Source organism: Rattus rattus, chromosome 18 (assembly GCF_011064425.1).
Source record: "Rattus rattus isolate New Zealand chromosome 18, Rrattus_CSIRO_v1, whole genome shotgun sequence".
Lineage (NCBI taxonomy): Eukaryota > Metazoa > Chordata > Mammalia > Rodentia > Muridae > Rattus > Rattus rattus.
The window spans coordinates 26,147,969-26,157,707 of NC_046171.1; positions in this window are offsets into that span (position 1 = coordinate 26,147,969).

The following is a 9,739-nucleotide window of genomic DNA, read 5'->3' on the forward strand; positions in this document are numbered from 1 at the left end:
TGTAGCTACAAATCATGATGCAAATATCTGATATGGCAGGATATCTGATATATGACCTCCATGAAAAGGTCAATTGCCCCCCAAAGGGGTCTCGACCCACAGGTTGAGAAGCACTGCTGTAGACTCAAGCCTGGACCAGCCCCACCATGGAGTTGGCTTGTAAGCTGCTGCATAGCCCTCACCCGTGCTGTTGTCAATAACAAACAGGTCGCTGTGGGTGCCCAGGAGTTGATACGTGACTACAGCGTACACATCTTCATCAGCATCCAGGGCCAGGATAGGTCCATTGAGCACGGTGAGAGGTGTCCCTGAGCCAGAGGAGAGGAGTCACCACGGGCCAGCCTGGTCCCCGCCCTCCCACCTCCCTGTCTGGTCCCCATGACCATGGCTGAGGATGAATGAGAGGGAAGGAGGGGAGGTGGGCAGGGAGCAGGTACAGAGGCCCTGGGGTGGGCCTGCGGCAGCCTTGGCAGACTGAACGCAGATGCCTGGGAGCGGCCTCAAAGCTCTGCTGGGGAGAAAAGACAAAGGCGGTGAGCAAGCCCCTCTGGCCTGCCTGGAGCTATGCCTGCTTCCCAGCAGCCTTTGAGGCTGGCCACTCCACTGGAGGATCTAGGGGGCTCCCTGGTATCCCTTCCATGTGTGTCTTGTCTGTCCTTACGCATGTAGACATTGCTCTATTGTAAGATCTGACCGTACATGGCTGTATCTACACTTGCCTATGTGTGTGGGCCTCTGAGAACGCATGGTAGTGATTGCATGCACACAGGTCCATTCAAGTTTAGGATGCTCCAGCTGTGCCCTTGTCTGTGTGTCTGTCTCTGTTGGCAAGTGCACTTGCCAGTGCAGGAAGAATATCATAGGGCCACACACATGCCTACATGTGTCTGTGCACACATGTAACTCCCACACAACTGCCTTGACGTGACAGTGGACCGGTGAATGCACCGATGTGCACACCAGCAGATTTCAAAGTCAAATCCACACAGAGGTGACACCCACCCAGGGACAGTACTTTCTGGGCTTATCTCTTAATGAGTCAACAATCAACATCTGGGCACTCTGGGCAGGGGTGGAGAAGGGTGTGAGGACCTCCTACAGGCATCACAGGGAGGCAAGGTTAATTAGTGTGGAGGGGCAATGGCTAGGTTGACTAACCGGGATCCTTGGTCCCCCTTCTAATGGCAGATTCCAGGATTTCTACCTTACGGGGCTGAGGGGCAGGGAAGATGGGTTCATCTTTGTCCTGGGCACTCTTTTTACCTTGAATTCCTCTCTTAAGGTTACAGTGGGGCTGCTTTCAGACCATCCCGGGTGATCAATATCAATGACTACTCTTATCTCTCCTGAACAGACCTGTGGCCTCTGCAGCAGCCCCAGCCCCCGAGCCTGGGAGCTGCACCCTCCCGTGTACCTGCTGGTTTCTATGTCCAGCTAAGCCACTAGGCACACAGCACATCCCCGACACCTGAGGCCCTGGTGCGTCTGCCCGTGTAACAGGAGCACCTACCAGCAGGAGAGTTCTCCATCACCTCGGCCTGGTACGTGCCCTCAGTGAAGAGGGGGTGGTTGTCATTTTCATCAGCCAGAGAGACCAGCAGTAAGTCAAAATCCTGTGGTAGGCAGAAGAGCGAGAAGGCTCTATGCTGTGCTCTCGAAGGGGACCATGCTCAGAGATGGGGCGTTGAAAGCAGGGATCGAGAGGTCCAGTGCCATCTCTGCTGGCTGCTCACTGGGTGATCTTTGCAAGATACCATCCCCAGGCTGGCCTCTCTCCACCTTCCTCTCTGACCAACAAGAATCTTAATTCTTTTATGGGAATGGGCTAGTGTGCGTCTCTCACGCACGTACTTAGTTGTACCACACTGCCGATGGATGGAGGATTTTAGATTGGAAGGTGAGTCCCGGCTTTCAGACCTGCATGTTTGATTGATGTTAACCCAAGTTCACCCATGCTCTCATACAAAGCTGCAGCTCAGACCATGTGTCCTCCTGGGGCCCCTGAATATGACTCTGCCTTACTCGGATGAGGACAGAGATAGTAACCTTTGCTTCAAAGCCCTGGACAGTACCACATCAGACAAGTGACTCATTGTATTTAGGGAAACGAAAGGAACAGGAATATTTTATCACTTTGCCAGCGGACTCTCCTGACCCCGAGGTCCACTTGTTCACTGTCCCAACCAAATCCCTCACCACAGCTGATACAATTGCCACCAGTGCCACAGAAATTGTGAACGTAGCAGCTCAACACTTCCGTGAAATTTACAGAAGTTACAGTAGGGTTCGTATAAGCAAGGGCTCCCCGTGCGGAGAACAACAAACTCCAGTACATTCTGATCGAACAGAGATGCAAAAATTCTCAACAAAATACTTGTGAGCCTAAGAAAGAGATCAGCACAATCAAGTTGGTTTCATTTCAGAGATGGTGGAGTGGTTCAATATACACCAACCAACAAATGCAACATAAATGCACCCAGAGCCAGAAATCGCACGGTCATCGAAACAGATAAGGACCTGACAAGATCGGCATCCCTTCGCAATAAAATCGAGCACTTCATCAAGAATATGAGGGGCTCACAAGGGACTGCAGGCGGAGGCAGGGTGGTTTTTCCTTCATTGGTATAGCCACTGAGAAGTTGCTTGTGTTTGTACAGAGTCCAGATGGGGAAACTGAGGTATTGAGAAAGCAGTGGGCCAACAGAGCCACTTAGCAGGTCGGGAGCAGCTCTGAGGTAACAGGCACAGGATCCTAGCCCGACACCAGGAGCAGTAAGAACAGACCAACTCCAACGGGAAAGGGACGGCCACGCAGCACCCACTCACTGCCTTTTAGTAAGGAGCATCTGCGTTTGACATTCGAAGGACGCTGTAGTTCTCCCTCCCACTTCAGGACCTCCAAGTGCGGGTCTGAGTCCTATGTGTGCACACAGGTCTGTGGTCTGGTGAAGAAAGTCATCTGGCATCCAGTGGGTGTTGGCCCTGGGCCAGGCTCAAGGGAGGCTGAGGAGAAAATGCTCAAGCACACACACCCTGAACAGGAGGACTGCACTTGCTAAGGCAGATGTGTGCTTCTAAGCCTGTGGCAGGCTACCACCTGTTCACCAGAGGAAGTGTGTGCATGCATGCGTGCGTGCGTGCATGCGTGTGTATGTGTATGTGCACACATGCTCGAGTGCCCATTCTCACTCTTACAACTCTCTCACACACACACTTACCTCCCTCCCCTCTTACCCTTCCCACCCACCCTCAGTCTCTTCAGCCTCACCTTCCTGGCTATGCGTGGGTTCTCTGGGTTGTCCTTTACAGAAACGGTCAGCCTGTATTCTGGGATGCGCTCTCGGTCCAGGGGCCGGTTGACAGTGACGATCCCTGTCTGGGATGTGCCTGGCTGGTTAGATGGGCAGGCACTCCCCATCCCACACACCCCAGGTACCCATGCTCTGACCACAGTTCCTGGGCAGCTGGAAGTACCTTCCCCTAAGTACCTAAGAGATATGGGTCAGAGGAGGGCACCAGGATCTTTCCGAGGTGACGGTAAGTCAGTGACAGCCAAGTTCTGGGCAAACCAAAGGAAGGGGCCTTAGAAGACCGACCGTGGTGTCAACAGTCCATAGACACTCCAAGAGGCCAGGAGAGACATTCAGGTGCACTTAAGTATGTATGGCTCAAGCCACCTTACAGTTCAGGGTCCATGTGTGCCCAGAAGAAGGCTTGGGGAGTGGGTTAAGGAGTGGATACCAGAACACAGCTGCTCAGCAAAACCGAAGGGGGCTAACTGACTTGGGACTGGGTTCCTGCACTGAGCACCACAATCCCCATCGGCAGCACTGGATCGGGGCAACGGTGCTAATAACTGCACCCATACCCAAATGACTGGTTTACCAGCGAAGCCAACTCAATTGTTTCTAACCCCTCCCTCTGTTGTTTAATTAAGGCAGATGGAGTTCTGCTGGCCAGAATTTCCACAGCCTGTCTGGCTCTAGGAGTTGACTTATTTGGAGCAGATTTGTCATTATACTTGGTGGTTTTCCTTTTTATAAGGACAGAGACTCTTATGGCACGGACTGACTTCAAACTATGAAGCCATGAGGACCCTGAACTCCTAGTCTTTCTGCTATCTCTCAAGGGCTGGGGTTATAGGATACAACCCTGCCTCCAGTTTACGCTTGTGTCTTTTAATTCGGGATTTGTAGGAATTCCAGGCTAGCTGTGAACTCAGCCATTCAGTCTTGCAAAGGCTGGCCAGGAGTTGGGTGTGTGCTACCACTCATGGACTCTGATCAACTTTAGAACTGCTGCTGCTTACGATCTGGGGTCCAGTTTCTTCTCTGCCACAAAGAAGTCCCTGTCCCAGTCTAGGACCCGGAGCTCCTCAGTGAGCCTCCAGTAGGAAATGCTGGGAACCCTGGGCAGATCTAACCTACCGTGGCATTGATGAAGAAGGCCCGCTCCCGGTTGCCAGCGGTGATGTTGAAGGTGAGCAGGGCGTTGCAGCCACTGTCAGCGTCGCTGGCCAGGACGTGGGCGACGAAGCTGGAGACGGGGCTGTTCTCACTGATGGTGACGTTCATGGGAAGATTCAACAGCACCGGGTCATTGTCATTGATGTCCAGCACTCGGATTCCCACCAGCATCTGGGGGAGGGAGAGCCGGGGGTGGATGTGACTGAGGAGGGGGACAGAGACAGAGCATAGATAGCAAAGACATTGAGAGAGGTTGTGGAAAAAGAGGACGATGAAGAGCGAAAAGAAGTCAAGAGGAAGGGGAGGGGAGTGACAGGTCGGAATCAGAGGTAGAGGTCGGAGGGAGAGACGGCCCCTTGAGGGGGTATTATGAGGAGAGTACCTGGAGAGCCAAGATTCCCCAAGGCTAAGTTCAGGAGGCACCTTTGGTTTCTCTGGGCTGAGAGACAGTGTTCACAGGTGTTGTGTGCACATCGAGGGATGCCCCGGAGCTAGGCCAGACTCACCGTGGAGCTGAGTGGCGGCACCCCCCTGTCTCGGGCACAGATGGTCAGATTGTAGAAGGCGATGGTCTCCCGATCCAGTTCTACATCCTTCCGGACCCTCAGCACACCCTCCACAGGAGAGATCACAAACTCCCCTGGAAGCCACCAGAACAGGTCTGAGTTAGCTGGTGGTGACTGAGAGCTCCCTCACCCGAGCCAGCCTTCCTCATGATATCCAGAGCAGCTGAGGCATGCGTCATCCTGGGCCCTTAATGGCATGAAGGGCGAGTGGCAGTTCCTGACCAGTCAGCCTCCCTTGTGGTCTCGAGTTGCCAGAGGATGATGCAGGTGTGTTGTGTTGTGTTACAAAGTAGGGGTGGGATAGCCTTGTTTCTGTCTGTTTTGGGGTAGAGTTTCATGTAGTCTAGGCTGACCCTGCATTCCTTACCCTTGGGCCTCCACGTCCCAAGTGTTGGGATTCCAGCACTATGCGGTTGTCCCTGGTTTACAGGCCACTCTTCCTGACCGTTTGTGGTCAGAAACTTACTAATGAAGGGATTAGGCACTTTGGAAAGTGTGTTCGAGACAGGTAGAAAAAGAGCTCAAGGTATCTGAGGGCCAAAGCAACCGTGGGGCCATGTCACAGCAGAGCGTCACGTGGCTGTCTATGCTGGCTGGCACCACTACAACCTAAGGAGAGCACTGTGGCCTGGTGTCCTTTGCTTTCTGAAAGCAACGTTATCAGCCTAGCATAGCTGGCTGCCTGCCTCTCCTTACAAGCTCACATTTCCTTTCGGGATGTGCTTTCCTTCCCTGATGGAACTTCCTCCTGCGGGGTAGGGACATGGCTGAGCACGAGAAGGAGGAGAAAGCGATGGTGCCACCATCGTAAGATGAGGACTAGAGTTTGGATCCCCAGAAACCCATGTAAAGGCCGGAACATCGTGTCCTCCCACCTGTTACTCTGGGGACACTCAGAAGACAGAGACAGATGATCAAGCTGGCTAGCCTATCAGCGAGTTCTGGGGACCCTGCCTCTATGAGTAAGACGGAGGAAGGTGAGGATGATTCCTGAGATTAACTGCAGGCCTCTAAGTGCATGTACAGGTGTGCACCCATGCACCCATTCACGCATGCACACACCCGTGCACAATGGAGAGGGGAAACCCCTCCCAACTGCTTTGTCTTATCTCTGAATTCTTCCTCTGGTAGAGATAAAAACCTGGAATCCTTGGGCAGACTAGATCTCAGCCAGCTGTCTCTAGGCTCCTCCGCGGGCATCGCTGGTAAATGTGACAGCCCAGGTAGGAAGTCTTGTGAGCAAAGACAGTGCCTTAGGGCCACCTCCGCCCTATGGGAGGGCCACTCCTGTGAGTACCCCGCAGTGGGTTAGCAGGATGAGAGAATCTGGTTGGGATCTGTGTGGAGGCCCAGCTAGAACATAGGGTGCGATCTTCTAGACCTGTGGTAATCTGATTTCTTTCCCCTGTGGCTCAGATCTCCTCTGGACCCTGCTGAGGGCTAACACAAATCTAACTCTGACACAAGTGCCAGTGTTTAAAGTAAGCACCTCAGGGTCACACACTCTGGTCTACCGAACATGAAGCTAGGATCCGGAGAGCAGAAGTCTCTGGGCTTCCAGTGTGTTAATGACAGAACGAAGTTTGAATCCCCAGGTGTTCAGAGACTTTCTAGTGCTGACGATGAAGAAGTGAGTGGGGGGGGGAAGAGAGAGAGAGAGAGAGAGAGAGAGAGAGAGAGAGAGAGAGAGAGAGAGAGAGAGAGATATGAAGGGAGCCGCAGGGGCTGGGGCTCTGGCGAGAAAGTTATCCTCATCTCTTCCCCTTTTCCTTGAGACAGGCTCTTGAGACATTCTCTCGAGCTACAGCCCAGGTTGGCCTAGAATTTTGGGGCAATCCTCCTGCCTCAGCCTCCTAAGTGTTGGGATACAAGTGATAACTTTTCTGTTCCTCTTGGTACTTGGGGCCTAGGCCCAGAGCGAGGCACACAGCACAGAAGCTTGGCAAAGATAGAGGCCCAGGCACCCTGGTGGCTTCTGTTGTCTGTCTCACATCCCAGGACACTAACTTGGGTACCCAGCTTTGGCCGCAACAGCTCCATGCCCACCCGCAGCTGGGACTTCCCACCAGCTCTTCCGCTCCCAGGCTCCCTGAGCACCTGGGCCCCTCCCTGCTTCGGGGTAAGGAAGTTGTAGAGGCAGGATTTCCTGCGCCCTCCGCTCCAAGGCTTCCAGAGCATGGGGATTCCCTTTCTTGGGGTTTCCCAGTCTTGTGGACACCCTGCTATGTGCTGGCAAATGGCTCCTCTCCACAAGCAATCCCAGGGACCAGGATGACCTGATTACAGTGGAAGGCTTATGGGAGCAGGCTTGGAGTGGTGGTGGGACCCTGGTGAGACCTGCCCCCACATTTACATATTAGTTACTTCAGTCATTTCCCCTGGCCAGAACTCTTGATACCCCCACCCCCATCCCCTACACTTAGAGACAGGTGAGCCTTCAGCCCAGTTGTGTCTGGCCTACAGCTGGATTCCTCCCAAGCCTTGCCTTGATTGTCCCATCTGTAAAATGGGCTCACAGGCAGGAATTCCCTTGGGTCAGGCTGGTCATAAACTAACTCTTGAAATGGGAAGGACATCCTATAAGAAGCTCAGATTTCCTCTAGGGGACCGAGAGCATGCAGAGAAGACATAGAGCTGGGAAGGGATCTCAGAATGGCTTAGCCAGAATGGGGTAGCTGGGAGGTCCTGAGAAGGAGGCGAGATTGGTGGGGATGGCGTGTTTCCCTGGCTTTCCTTTTCCCTCAGGAGTTGCTAGGGATGGCAGGTGCAAGGGTCCTGAGGTCTGAGCATCCGCCGTAGGCTTAAGGGGTTGCAGGAAGACTGTCTGGTGGGGATTTGAAGAAGAGAATGAGGCTGAAGAGATGATTTTTGGTCTGGCTGTGACAGACAAAAGGAGTCAGCATTTACTGAGTAAGGCAGCACCTCGGGGGCTTTGAGCATGGAAGAGACGTGACTTGACTGAGGTTTTATTGAGTTCGCTGCAGTTCCTGTGCTCGGGGCCTTTCGGATGAGGGACAGGAGGTCCCGGGAGAGCACAGCACAAACACGAGCTAGAGACTGTGTAGGTGACTGGGCCGGGGAGCAGGCCCTGCAGGCTCAGGCTGCTGTGACCTTTGTGCTGAGTGGCCTGGGTGTATCCCTTTATCTGCTGATAAGAAACCGGCTTGAGGTAGAGCCGGGATGAATCGAGGGGTGGGGCTGGGGTAGGAGTGAGAGAGAGTGTCAAGCTGAGTCAAGCCACCGTGCTCCAAGAACCATGGGCCCACCTCCCTCAGTAAGACCGAGGGCGGCACCATCGCTTTCTCCTCCTCTTGCTCAAGCTCACACCAGGCACAGGGCCTTTTTTCCCTACCAGGCTTGGACCCAGGACCTTGGTGCTTGCTGTTCTTCCTGGGTAACCTTCCCTGCCTGCTCATCTGGCTTGGGTCTCTTCCGCATCCCTTGGCCAGCACATAGTAGGTCCTCATGAGTAGTCACAGGATGATCAGTTAGAAAGCAGGATATTTTACAAATATTTGATGTATGCTATGCCTTGGTTCTTAGAAAATGGGGAGGCCCGGCACCCCAGAGTCCATGTGGGTGACCAGTGCTCCCACAGTCTGCTACTTCCCTATTGCAGTCTATTGAATCCCCCCACCCCACCCCACCCCACCCAGCTCGTGGGAGACTTTTGGTTGATTCTCTAAGTCCTTGAAACTCTGGCTCTAGCTGACGAAGTGTCTTGAGAGTGTGTTTTCTAGCCTCCAGCCTCTGAGCTAGGCCGGCAGCCATGTAGACTGTGTAGGCTTTTCGGGTTTTAAAGACAGCACCTCCCCGTGTAGCCTTGGCTGGCCTTGAACTCATAGAGACCCCACCTGCCTCTACCCTGAGTGCTGCAATTAAAGGCAATGGCCACCATGTCCCGCTGTGTAGGCTTTTGTTGGTGAGCACTGAGGCGCTCAGAGGAGCTCAGTGCTCCCCAAATGTGTACCCTAGGTTCTGGGGTCTTGGGGGTACAGGTAGTGGGGATGCTTGCTTTCCTTCAGCTGAAGATTTTCCCAAGTCCAAGATGGGTGCTTCCTGCCTATACCTAGAGAGAGCTATGGCCCTGTAAAGCCACCAGCCTATGTCCCAGATGTCACGGTGATAATAAAGGCATGTAGGATTGAGGCCCATCGAGGACAAGGTCACACCGTGGTGGATAGATTGAGTGAAGACCTCCCTCATCCCTGTCCTGAGCAGGTGAAGAGAGGTCCCCAGGCCATGCCCACCACAATGCCAGCAGAGGCCCCACTTACCCAGTGGGTCTCCATCCACAACACTGTACTCCACCTGCCCATTGGGACCAGAGTCCCGGTCATGGGCCAGGAATGTCCACACTCTGGGCCCTGGTTGGCCCTCAGTGACATCGAATGGTCCTTCATAGTCCCGAGGGAAAGTGGGCACATTGTCATTGATGTCATTCACGTTCACGAGCACCTGAGAAGTGAACAGTTTAGCCAGGATTGGCCCCAGATGCCTGGAGACACTCAGCCATTGCACCTTGTACTGGGTCTGGTGCTGGCACCAGGGGCTAAAGGGAACGCACAATGTCACGGGCAGGGGGGGGGGAGGGCATTTAACACCCTTGTGTTTGTGTGCTTTGGTATGTTTGTCTCTGTGTGTAGTTGTGTGTGTCTCTCTATGTGTGTCTCTGTGTGTATATGCAGTTGTATGTATATGTGTGTC